General features: G+C 38.2%; 1 protein-coding gene across 4 annotated transcripts in view; it reads left to right on the top strand.

Annotated features, from left to right (window-relative positions):
- Positions 1 to 2,180: 2,180 nt before the first annotated feature.
- The window catches only part of SCML2 (Scm polycomb group protein like 2), a 92,032-nt gene continuing 80,795 nt past the window's right edge, over positions 2,181 to 13,417 (top strand). For 2 of the 4 annotated variants that reach the window (XM_032475068.1, XM_032475070.1), the window contains exon 1: positions 2,390 to 2,513. The gene's annotated coding sequence lies outside the window, so the exon portion shown is untranslated. Of the gene's footprint in view, positions 2,514 to 6,958; positions 7,003 to 13,417 lie in introns of all 4 variants that reach the window. The other 2 variants (XM_032475069.1, XM_032475071.1) reach the window with 2 other exon arrangements.

The following is a 13,417-nucleotide window of genomic DNA, read 5'->3' on the forward strand; positions in this document are numbered from 1 at the left end:
AAAATTAATTGAATGTCATAATAATAGATATAAATTCACCCATTCATCTATTCACTCATTCAACAAATATTTACCAAATCCCTACTGTGTGCAAGACAATTCCATATAACATAAAAGAAACTGATGTTCCAACCTATGCTAACATCATTAAAAAGCAGTCTTGACTTTATTTTGGCAAAGGAGGGAAAAGCACGGTATAAGCAAATAAAAGACTTTTCATTGAATGTTTATATATATAATTTATAATGAAATCTAAGATTGATGACAAGGGTGGAAAGGATAGTTAGGAAAGGTTCAAGTATATGTTCAGAAGCTGCTTCTGCCACTTATTTGCTGTGTAGTATTCAGTTTCCTCATATGTAAAATGGGAGGCGAGAATTCTACCATTGAACCACCAATGCCCCTTCCTCATCTGTAAAATGGGAATAAGGGCACCTACCTCATAAGAACTTTGTGAAAGAACATTATGAATATTGAAAATTATTTATCTAAAGATGGTAGCATGACTCTTAGCACATGGTAGGTGCTCAATGGATAGTAGCTGTAATAATTATCAATAATTCATATTTAATATAACAAAGAGACACTTCTATAAATGCTTAGGTGAACATAGTCATTGAGAAGATGTTCTAATATAGGTAAGTGCGAATTACATTTTTAGGGTAAGAGCTTCAGTTAATTTCATGTTAAAAGCAGAAATATGGGAAGTAGATGAGGCATCCCTGAGACAGGCAATTTAACAATTTGAGTAGTATTTCAACAATTTAATAAAGGATACATACATGTAAAAGAGGCAAATGATAACTCAAATCTTTCATAGAATGTAGAGATGAATTTCAAATATTTCCATTGCATCAGAGTTAGAAAGACAATGGGCAGTAATTAAAAATTTAAGTTTTCCCCCAGCCCTGCTGTAGCCCATAGTAAGAGTTTGCTAAGATTAAATCTCTACTTAATTTCTTTCTGTTAAAGATAACTTTCTGGCTTTTAAAAACATTTTTGAACTTTTATCTAAGACCATTTCAACATTCCTTCCTATGTGATACAAATCATACAACTGATGGGCCAAATCTCTAATATTTGCACATCAATGGTCTAGTTTTTTTGTTTTTGCCTTTGAGTTTTCTTGAATTTTGCATTAACATTTATTTATTCACTTTTAAAGGATGCAAGAACAATCAGAGCCGTTTGATTTTGTGCCATTCGCCAGTACTTAGGCCCAGTAAAAAATACTTTAATTTGGTCCTTGTTTAACACTGCAAAAGCTGCGTTGTATGAAAATAATTTTATTCTGCATTGTAAAGAATGGCTATATTCTGCAAGATTTTTTTTTTTAAGTTTTAGGCTCTGATTTCCAAACTTTAATTTTAAAAATATTCATGCCCTATATACTAAGTTAAGCAGATCACGGATGCAAAACCTCCATCCAACTTTTGAAAGAGTTGGAGAGAGAGAGAGAAGGCCTGCCAATAGTTTACTTTTGGCTAACACAGCACGTTGTATTATTTTTCAAACAAAAGTTTTAAATCTGCCTATACCCAACCACACAACGAGGAATGGGATTTTTTCTTCTTCTTCTGGTTTTCTGTTTGCTACATTTAGTGCGGAATGGTTCGTTTTGGAGCTGTTTTTACGTCCGCCCCCTCCCCTTTGGTGCGGTGCGACCTCCACCTGCGCAACCGCTCAGTCCTGGTCCGGAGGGATCCAACAGAGGAGACCCAAAATGCGCTCTCGAAGACGCTCACGAGCACCCTAAAGTCTATGAGCAAAGTATTTTACTCTCCAGGTTAATCTAGTTCCGTTAGTTCATGCCTGGGTTTAGAGGACAACTAAATACAGAATGTGGAGCTGGAGGGGAATGCGTGGCAAAAACCCTTGGAAAAAAAAAAAAGAAACTCTGTTTCAAGGACTATGCTGTAACCCGCGAAGGAGTGGCTTTGCTCAAGCTGCTCTAACGAGCTGCCTTTTCCTAGCTCAACGACCTTGCTTGAGTTTCTAGGGAAGCGCCTGCATTTTCGGTGCGTGACCAGGGTGGGCGGTGGCCGAGAGTCGAAGGCGATGGCCAAGGGGACCGAGTTTCCCTCTGATGAAACTTGACGCGGAGCCTGGGCTGCCAGTTGGGACACACCACGGTCTTGGGTGCATGGGTTGCGACCGGCTTTTTTTTTTTTTTTTTTTTTTGGCGGGAGTGCAGATTGGGGCGGGGGGAGGATGAGGGAAAACTGCCCTGGGGTTTCCCGGGCTCGCAGCGTCTCATCGCTCGCCACCACCCGCGCGAGCTTCCGGCTGGGTCCCCAGCTCGGGCCCCGCACGCGGCTGCGGTCATAGGGCGTGCTTGCGGCAACCCCAGGGCACGCGGGCAGCGAGGAGGGGGCGGGGCAGCGGTGGCGGTTGCGGGGCATGCGCGGCTTCGCGCGCGGCTTCTCAAACATGGCGGCGGCGGTGTGAAGACCGGTACCGGCTCGCGGGACCCGTGTGACAGAATTTTGCTCTTTTCGCCGACGAGACTCGAGGTACGTGGCGACTCTGGGCCCCGTGAGGACCAGAGAGGCGGAGCCGTGGCGTCCTAGCTCTGGCCGTTGTGCGCCGGCGGGCGGGAGTCCTCGGCGACGCGTCCCGCGCGAGGAACGCCCCCTCACCGCCCCGCGGGGTCCGGCCTCAGCTCGGCCCTGCTCTCCGGTCACCCATTCTCTGCAGCCTCACCCCCGAGGCCAGGGCTCCCCTGCCCCTCGGCGGCCTCAGCCCCGAGGCCAGGGCCCCTCCTTCCCCACGTAGCGCTCTCCGAGACGCCCCTCAGCAGCTCTCGCGCCCCTCATACTCACCCAGGGCCCGGTCGCCGTGCACCGGCCCATCCCGCCCGTGGCGTTTGGGCTCCGGACCATTCTCCTCCAACCGTCCCCTGACCCGAAGCGCGGACAGCACCCAACCGAGCATCTTCCCGCCGTGGGTGGGGCTGGGGCCCCGGGACAGCGCGGTGGGCAGCGGGGCTGAGGAGTAGGGATGACTTTGCGTGGTCTGGGCTGAAACTCTCCCAGGAACCTTCCGGGGACTTGTTAGGTAACTTTTGGAGTTTGGGAGGGAAACGTCAGTCCGGAAGGATGCGCCTGTGGCCGAGCGCGGGCTCGGTCCCGGTGCCAGGTGTCCTTCGGACTCCCGCCCCGTGGCTCCTGGCGGTTGGCGGGGGGGTGAGGGGGGCGGCCGGTTGCTCGCCCTCCGGGAAGAAGCGGAGCGGGAAGGCGCGGCTCGTCCTGGGGGTGGGGGTACGGGTGAGGGTGGGGGCCGGAGATCGGGGCTCCAGCTCTGCCCCGGAACGGCGAGGTGGCCGCCGAGCTCTCGCGGCATGACTGGGTCAAAGGATCACTGACTGCTGCCTTCATTTAGAGATAGCGTTCTCGCATTTTCCACCTGGATAATGGTTGTGCTACGTTCTAGTGTGAATCACCAGGGGGAGAGCAAGTAGGCGAATTTAATAGATTTTGCGCCTTAAGGTTTTAGGTAGCTTTGAGGGCTGAGATGAAATTCGCGCTGTATCTCCCACCCCGCCCCAAATGTTTGGGTAGCACAGGTATTTAGTTAGAAGTTGCTGTTTAAGACTATTGTTTTTTTTTTTTTTTAAGATTGTAGTACATTTACATTAGTTATAAAGTGTGATTACAATTTGGAACTAGCTTCTACTTTGAAGAATTAGAAGATTAGCAGTTATGACTTTCCTGTAAGGTGACTTTAGGACAGACATCTCCAAAAGTGAATGAATCGGTTGGTAGAGGGAAACAGAGGCAGGGAAAGTGAGTACTTCCTTACGATCATATGATTTGCGAAATTATTGGAAATGATTTTCTTTCCCCAAAAAACTGCAGATGCTGCTGCATTTTTAATGCTCCTAAACCTATTCATATTTCTATTTTGGGGAAAGAGTGTTACAAGATGTATAACATTTATGGAGTACAACTTCCTGTGACAAACAATGTGTTATAGCCATAGTTCATAGACGCCTATTTAATGCTTTTTTCAATAAGTGTGTGGGAATGTTCTTCAGTAATGACAGATTGGCTTTTCTCACCACTTTTTCTTAATTCATTAAATAACGTATTTCCAAGGATGAATGTTCTTTCAGTCTATTTGTGCTTTTGTATATTTAATGGGAGAAATGTGAAAATAGCCTTTGGAAATGAGTCCAGTTGGGATTTTGAGAAAGGAGTTTATGAACACTCACCTGATGCCTTATATTTATTTGGTTATATCTCTATGCATATTCTTCAAAACAGTGTGATAGAATTTTTTCAAAAACTTAGTCAAACACAATTTTTAAATGGCTCTGACATTTTTGAGTAAATTTCATATATAACACAACCTTGAAAACTTATAAGGGTGTATACCTGTTTCCCCCAGAGAACCTGATTTGTTTTGAAATTGATAGTTTGGGGAACAAAAGATTAACATAACTGAACTATATTATTTATGTGTGAGGATGCTTTAAAGTTAATGATGTCATATGTACAAGAAATCTTGGAGTCAGTCTTAACGAGGTGTTTTTTTCATGAGGCAGTTGGTCAATCGTTTTTGATTTATCCTTCAATCAACATATCTTTATTAAGTACCTATGCTGTCTGTAGTATGGAGTGTAGTTCAACCTCCTGCTGTGTGTGCTGGTTTCTCAGGGTTTAAGGCTTCTCATCAGTAATTTATTCCTGAAAATTTCAAGGTTATATCTAAGAAAATCAGTATAAATGTAGAACAAGCAGTCTTTTATTTCAGTGGCAAATTCAGGGAGTCAATATTGTTCATAATTCTCAACAAAATTTGGGTGTAACTGAATTATTTCTGACTTATGTGATATAAAGTTTGTGCCTCTTTTGTTATGATTATATAAAGCTATATATTTTTGTAAGAGATTGTTTTCTGGGTCAAACAGTTAACATACTGGTTAAGCTTGAAGTAGGAAATAATTGCTGGTATCAATTGAAATCAGTATGTGTTTTGGAGAGTGGGTATTTTTTAATGCTAGATAACATTACATCTATGACTGAGTAGTTTAGGCTGTAACTAGATATTAACTGACTGGTAGTTTAGAGCACTTTCTTTTTTCAATGTGTTTCAGACATCTCTCTGAGCTCAAAAAATAACAAATAAGTGTTATGATGGTCAGCTATAAGCCAGATGTGACTCTCATTTTCTTTTGGGTTTGTTCCTTTTTAGCTGTCTGCCTGTTCCTCCCAGATGCTTCCTATCGCCCCTCTTCCTGCCCCTGTTCCCTTTGCTGTTGGTGTCTGTTTCCGCATCAATGAAATGGTCAGGGTAATCCTGCACTGCCTCACTGAGAAATAATTGATGATAGTAAAGTGCTTTGAAAAGGCTGAATAAATGCCAAGTTTTTTTTTTTTTTTTTTTTTAATGAAAATGATGTAGCCCCTTTTTCCATTCAAGGAAAATCCAAATCCCAGATTTAGCTTGAGCTCTTGCAAGGTGGGGAGAGAGGGAGGGGAGAGGAAGATGTCACTTGAATATTTTACTGCCCTTCTGTTTGGGTTAATAGACATGACTGTTGGAACTTTGGTAACTGGAATACTGAAGGATGCAAAGGATCCTCTGCTGTTTGAGTTATTAGTCACCTCTAGTTCTTTTTTTTTTTTTTGCCAGGTTACTCTGTCTCCTGCTTTTTTTCCCTTAATGCCAGCTCTCTTCTCATTCCAGTTGTGAATGGAAATCTGAGGTCATCTTCTCTATTAGCTTACCTCCCTGGGAGTCTCATTGTCTCCTGATAATGTAGTATAGTTAGTATAATATAGTAATATTGCTGGGTTTTAGGGTATATAAGATATGAAGAAAGTGAGCTCTGCTAGCCATCAACGTTAGAGCCTTGAGGCTGTGGTGCAAATATTGGTCTGGCATTGCCAGATGCTTTGTAGTTTGGAGTGAGCAAATCAAGTACCTCTGAGAATATTAGGAACATTATTAATATCTGAAAATTACTACATAATAACTTAGAATTTGAAGTGATTGTTGATTTCAGGAACCAGAAATGTGGAAATTTTGAAAATGGCAAATGGTCATTCTGAAAGAAAAAGTTTACCCTTCCTTGGCTTGGAGTCTTAATCTTTATGATCCCTTTGTCTTGGGGGAAATAAGTGAGAGAAGCCACTGCTCTTTATCGTAGATTAGAATGGGTTGGTATAATTTAGCGGTTAAGTAAAATTTCCAGGCTCTAACTAGCTTGGGCTTTGGTTACTCTAAGCATAGAAATGCCCTTACTGTAGTGATAACATCTCATTTTTTAAAAGATAGCAGGGCTGGTGGTTTCTTAAAGCAGGACAACTTCAGAAGATTTCAGAAACCATGAAAGATTTGAAAAACGTACATGTTGTTTGGTTTTCATGAATAAGGCATTTTTGCTAATTTGGTCTTTATGTTGTCTAATACAAGTAAACCTTGGCCACCGGAGATATAGTAATACTAGTGATTTTTATGCTAAGTGATTTCTACTAAACATATATCCCTATATATGTTGGAAAGGTTTTAACATAAGAAATGAAGATATCTTATTCTGTGAACGGTGGAAGATTTGAGGTTCCTATAAGCAGTTTATATGACCGTGCTGTTCAATTCCTTATTTAACCGAGGAGTTAAAAAAAAAAAAAAAAGAATAAGCTTTGTATGAGGAAAGAGCTGGGAAACATTTGAAGATAGAGAGCATTTGACTACCTACTACTTGTGACCTGTGTTTATGGCTGTGGCTCTGCCCCTTCCTAAGTTTATAGAAGCAAATTGTTGTAAGAGCGGAAAGAGAGTGCCCACCTTTTGTGGTAATGTGCCATTGTAAACTTCAGAAGGGATAGATATATTGCAATTCTAGGGCATAGCTTGAGGATGCTTTCTTTTTTCAGGGGAAAGTTGGTGGGACTTTTTTACTTCTTGTCTTTGGAATACAAATTTGTTTCTCTTGATCATTGTTTCTCCTAAGGATTAACTGGTGCTGAATTCCAGATGAACAGCTTCGTTTGCTTGGTATGTACCTTATAGCTTTCATGTAGCCTTTTAAACACATGTATTGACAGACTTCTTTTAGTTTTAAAATAAGCAGTGACTGAATCGTATGTTTCTTCTCTTTAGTTCTCTTGCCTCTCTGAATGCAGTTGTAAACTTGTGCCCTTTGCTGTGAAACTTTTTTTTTCTTTTCAAAGATTTCAAGTATTATTTGGAGTATTTTCCAATATGTGTTAAAATTACTTGAAAAGTAATTATCATTATTTTCTCTTTACTTTTTATTAATTTGGTAGAGTTTCATAAATCTGTTCAAATGAAATTGTCTTTGGTTATTGAAAGAATTAAAATATAGTACTCAATAATGACAAATACATTTATATATTGCTTGGTTTTAGATTAGAAACTCTGATTTGAGATTTTTTGTGTTGAGACTTTGAGAGGTTGTAGAAATATTTAAATGAGTAATTTACTGACACCTGCCTCATGTTTGAAGTGTTGTCAGGGATGCTTAGTTTTCTGGTCACTTTAGTTTGTGGTTTATTGCATGCTTTCCTGTAGTCTGTTGTCTAACAGGGATTGTTGTTGTCATCATTTCCATTATTTCTTGTAGGGCCAGTGTTAGAAACCATAAATCTAGAATGCTGTGATAATAGAAACAGGCTGTAACCTGACCTAGTTCTTTTGTCAAAATGTCGCACTGAGAGCTGCCTGTAGTAAATTGACATGCCCTGCTATTAACTTCAGTCCTTTGCAAATGTCGGTGGGCAGCAGGTCTTTGGGCAATTAGCCTGTGACTGTGCTTTAAAACCTTAGGAATTTACAGCTATAAACTGGGATTTTGGCAATGCTTGACTTGTCTTTCATTTATCTGTTTTCTGACATGACATGCTTCTTAACTAAATGCATAGCTTTCACATAAATTGTTTTTAAATTTTGAGAGATTAATTATTTTAAGTTGGAAACTCTAATTTTTTAGATAACTTAAAAATTCTTGAAAATAGTTATTTTATTTTTGGGTTTACTTTGACACAGAAAAAGATTAATTTCTAATTTGTTGGGGGTAGACTTTACTAAAGCATGATTAAAATTGCTCCTCCAGCAGGCTTAATTTGATAAATCCTCACTACTAAAAATTTCATTCTTAATATTGATTATTCACAGTTCATAGATGGGATTTTATTTTATATTATTCATCTTTTTTTTAATTTGGGGTGAGGAGGTAATTAGGTTTATTTATTTATTTTATTATCTTTTTTAACGGAGGTACTGGGGATTGAACCCAGGACCTCCTGCATGCTAAGCAGACACTCTACCACTGAGCTATACCCTCCTCAGAGATGGGATTTTATTTTAAAGGTAATTGTAACATTATAATTTAAGTTTTAAATGATAACCTTTATAAATATATCAGAAAATGGGAAATATGATTACTGAGTAAATTGAGTAGATGCTTGTGAAATCTTAAAGTGGTGAATCACGTCCAGTTCAACAAGTTATGTATAGCTCTGCAGTGGATATACTACAGTTGTCCCTTGGAAACCCCAGGGTATTGGTTCTAGCAGTCTACAGATGTTCAAGTCCCTTATATAAAATGGCTTAGTACAGTCGGCCCTCTGGATCCATGGGTATGGAGGGCCAACTGTATATACTTTTTAAAATTATACTAATACGATCATCTTACCAGGAGCGAATTTTTAGTTAAAATAGCCAGCTTTTCCTTGTCAAAGGAAAACATAGCTAAAATAGTATCTTTATAACAATAAAGACTAAAAAAAAAGTTCTACTTGTGTTATTTCATTAATAGTCTCTGGTGAATTATGTGTGTATATAGCTTGCATCACTTATTTCAACCTTTTCTTTAAAACTACCAGCAAGCATATTTGTAAACCTCTTTTAGCCTTGATAAGTCTATATACTATTGATTATACTCAAGGGGATATAATGAAATATTTTTGCACTTAAATTATTTTGTGTATAGGGACTGTGTCTTCTCCATTTTTTGTGAAAATTGGCTTAAAGCACATGTTTTAGTTCCAACTGTTATATAATTGCAATTTATAAACTGAATTCTTGTATAGCATAGTATACCTAGTTGTTCTCTCTGGAAAAATACCTATAATACTAACCCATTTATACTGCAGTGTGTCTTTTTGAGACTTCAAACATCCTAGAAATCAAATTCAGAATTTAAAAATGGAAGTTTATCAGATGTGGAGAGTGAGAGACTATCTCAGATCTCACATCATTTTCTCCGTGGCTCATTGATCTAGACTTGTGTATAAGCTAAGACAGCAGATTAGACATTGCAGAAAGGAATGGAGAACAATGACAGCCAAAACAAAACTTCACCAAAAATTTTTTTAAAACCACAGTATTCTGGGATTATATCATTTAGATAAAAGTATACTGTGGCAGAACAGATTTACTCATTTAGGAAACATTTTGGTGGTCCTACTATATGATAGACATGGTGGATAGACACTGCAGAATATAAAGGTAAACCAGGTGTAATACTGTCCCCAAAAGCTTATCATCTAGTAGGGGAGATAAGGCACATATATAAACACAACAGAAGCAGTTTAGCATAATGGTTTAGCATTCATGGACCTAGGTTTAAATCTAGCTAGGTGGTATTGTACAGGTCTTTGAGCTTCAATATCTTTAACTTTCACATGGACATTAATAACAGTATTAACTCTATAGGCTTATAATAGGCTTTAGATAAGAAAAATGAATATAAATGCCTTAGTAGGGTACCACACATTTAACAAAAGCTCAGTAAGTAATAGCTCTTAGTATTTTTTTATTACCACTGCCAGCACCACCATCAGTAGACCCCAGACCATAATCTTTATTTTCTCCTGCCTTCATGGATCCATTCTGTCCAGGGTGCATGATGTGTATGTCTCCTTACTTCTCCCTTTCAAAGCATGAAGAGTGTATTAGAGCCCCGTCTTTTGGTGTCTGAGAAATCTAGGTTTGAATCATTTTTCTTTCATTACCAGCTTTCTGATCTTCAAAAATCAACAGAGCTTGGTAACTGATAGTATATTGGACAAAGGAGGAGAAGACTCAAAGATGACTTTTAATTCAGAAAGACTGGGACTTTGTAATGTCTGTTAAGATAGGAGACAGAGGAAGAGGAGCTCATTTTAGAAGGCAGAAGAGTTTGATTTTTTAAAATATGTAGTGTTTGAGGTGGTTGTGAGGCATTTAGACTAATGTTCAATTGGCTAGACTAGAAATTTTGGAGAGAGACTTAGGAATAGAGATGCTGATACAGAAGTCATCTACATAAGGATGTTGCATCAGCCATGGAATAGAATGAAATTCTGGACTTTAAAATTTGTAGAATCTAGAGGAAGAGACTGAGTGACTAGAGAAGATCAATGGCTACAACAGGAGGAAGTAGACACAAGGGGTGGATAATCGAGGTAGGACAACCAGGGAATAATGAATGAGGCTCAGAGAGGAGAGGTGTCTGGGATCAGGGGTGACCGATACATCGTGGAGGGCTCCTGAAGTGTCAAGGAGAAGTAGGACTGAAACCTGAAATAGGATTTGATGCCTGGGAGATAATTGGGGCCTTGGAAAGCAGTTATAGGAGAAGAGGGAAGGTAGAGGCCAGATGCAGAAAGTGAGGTATCCCAGCAACTCTTTGCATTATGCGTATTATTATTATATTTATTACCAAAACCCTGGTCATCAGGGAAAGGTGTCAGTCTGGTAAATATATAATATAGTTGAGAATCTTTTCTACACTGATAAAAATTATACACTCTCAGGTTGAGATTCTGTAATTCCATCCATTTTATAACATCTGACTAATGGCTGAAAGTTAAAAAGAGCCCTGGGAAATTTTTTGCCAGTTAGACTTGTTTAGTTCCTGCCCTTGTCAAAATGTTACTGCTTATTGACTCTTCAGGTAGTGATCTCTAATTAGAGACTCCAAGAATATTACCTCATTTTCAAAACAAAGCAAAATGGAGAGGCAAAAAGAGAAAAAACCCAAACAAACAAATAATGGAAGAACCCTGTAATCTTAGAATTATAGACCCATTAACTTGCTAAATAGTCCTTTAAAATTGTCTTTTTCAAAAAAAAATTACAGAATTTTCTCCAGAATCAGATAAGAGCAATAGGAGTTCTAGGTTTAATAATTCCACTATTAATCACTGTTTTACATTGTTTAATTGTATTGAGATAATGGTTTAAAATAGTACAAGACTTTCAAAACATTTGTTGATCTCTTACCAGCTCTTAATTCTAAGATAAAATCTGCAAAACAAATGGTTTTGTGAAAGATCCCAGACTATCCATCCTTACTCAGTCTCCTGGATACAATTGCTAGATTTAGTCTAACTGTGATCTTTTGGTAAAGGAAATGTCAATGTCAGGCACTGTAACTTAATACTTTTTTTTTTGGCTTTTTTATATTTCAGTTTTTTTATACAGCAAGGTTTCTCCTTACATGCATTTAGTGAAACACCTTTTCTTAGTGCTGGCAAAAATAAAGCTTTTATTTTTTTTTCTTGCCAAAATTTTCTCTCCTATGTAACATGGAGAACTACTTTGGGGGTCTTATTTGAGTTTTTCTTAAAGTGCTGAGGCAGCTCAAAGTATACTGAGAACCAAGTTAAGTTTTTCTGCAGTTTGGTCTGCAGACCACCACTGTGGAGATGAGGTGTGTCTATTTCTAAAAGAAAGTCAGGCTCCTAATATTATTTTCAAAAAGATAACAGCTGTGCAGTCTGCCTTTCTGGTATATAAGTCATATAGATATGTTCTTAACTCCATGGTGTATCTTAATTTGAGGGATTCTGAGGAATCAACTGTGAATTGATGCTGTCCATCATTTACCAACAGATCATGGTCTATTCCTTCAACTTCTATAGTCTCTATCCTTGTATTGTGACTGAAAGACAGATTAATTTCATTGTAATGCTGGGGCATTTTAACAGTGACAATAGAATTTCTGTTTTTTTTTCATATTATAGTCAAAGATACTTTCTGTACAAATTTGTGCAAATTTCTCCAAGTGTTCATTCCTAGGAAAATGTCTATCTTTCCCATTCAGTTTGTATGTACTTTTATCTTGAAGTGAGACTTATACAGACCAGAGAGAAGTTAATCATTCTGGTTGAGTACTAAATTTTTTCCAACTGGTACATTTTTATTTGCTCTTTTTAATTAAAAAAAACCCCTTCCTGTTATAGGCATATTTTTTAAATTGGAACTGCTAATCCTTTTTTAAAATAGTATGGTATATTACATAACAGTTACATAGAAAATGGTGGAAAGTTTTGATGAGATCCAACATTATAAAAAATAATGTTTGTTAAACTTAAAAATTACCCCCAAATCCTAGTAAATGAATTTTCATCTGCCTTGTTGATCACTTTTTAGATTACAAAATAAGCAGTAACTTTTGTCCTGTTTTGAGTGCTAATCTTGAGAATAGTGGAGTTATTCCATAAGTCACTGACTATTAAAAGACATTTATTATTGTCCACTTTTCATTTTAGCTAAAAATATTGGCTTTATAAATTTATAATATGGGCAGAATTTCATTTGAATATTATTGGTATATGGAATTTGTAAAATGTACATTTGAAAGTGGTTCAAATGTGTATCGTATATGTGATTTCTAAAAACTGAAAGGATATACACCAGATGGTTAACAGGAGGTATTATTTAACTGGGATTATAGGTGGGGTTTTTTCCCCCCTTTACTAATCTGTATTCTATTTTTTTGAGTGTGATGATGAAGGTGTGAAAAAGAAGAAACAAAACTATTCTAGTTTCTACGAGTCCGCAAAGGCCATTTTGGTTCACAAAGGACCAAAAGCTATTTTCAGTACTCACCAACCCTAAAGGAAATAATACCTCAAAGTCATCCAGTATGGGGTGACATCAGATTTCTTTTGGCTTTAGCTAGAATATAATGCTGGTTGGTAGATGGTGGCTGCTTTCTTTGGTAATTATGTGTCTGAGCATTACATGTTTATTTATTACTGTTTAATTTAAGAGTGCCTTAAAATTAGCATTTGTTTCCTTAAACAACACCTTTTTAATCTGTACTTTGGAAGAGAATAAGGAAGTAATGTTCAGGAATCAAAGTAGGAATATAGCTTCATTTTACAACATAATTACTGTTGTATTAATGCTAAAACACACTCATCTCGGGGAGTTTTAATAAGGACAGATGTAGTGGGATAGAAAACAGTCTTTGAGCTTCCAGTTGTTCAGGGTACTATGCTAGGTGCTCTGCCTACACCATCTCATTTAATTTCCTGACTACATTTAATTTCATGACTACACTATGAAGTATAGATGGTAACAGCCTTAATTCATATATGGGAAAACCAAGACTCAGGGAGATGAAGTAATTTGTAATGGCTTTAAGCACTAGAAATAATATTTCTATGTGATTGTT

The sequence above is a fragment of the Camelus ferus genome, chromosome X (assembly GCF_009834535.1).
Source record: "Camelus ferus isolate YT-003-E chromosome X, BCGSAC_Cfer_1.0, whole genome shotgun sequence".
Classification (NCBI taxonomy): Eukaryota; Metazoa; Chordata; class Mammalia; order Artiodactyla; family Camelidae; genus Camelus; species Camelus ferus.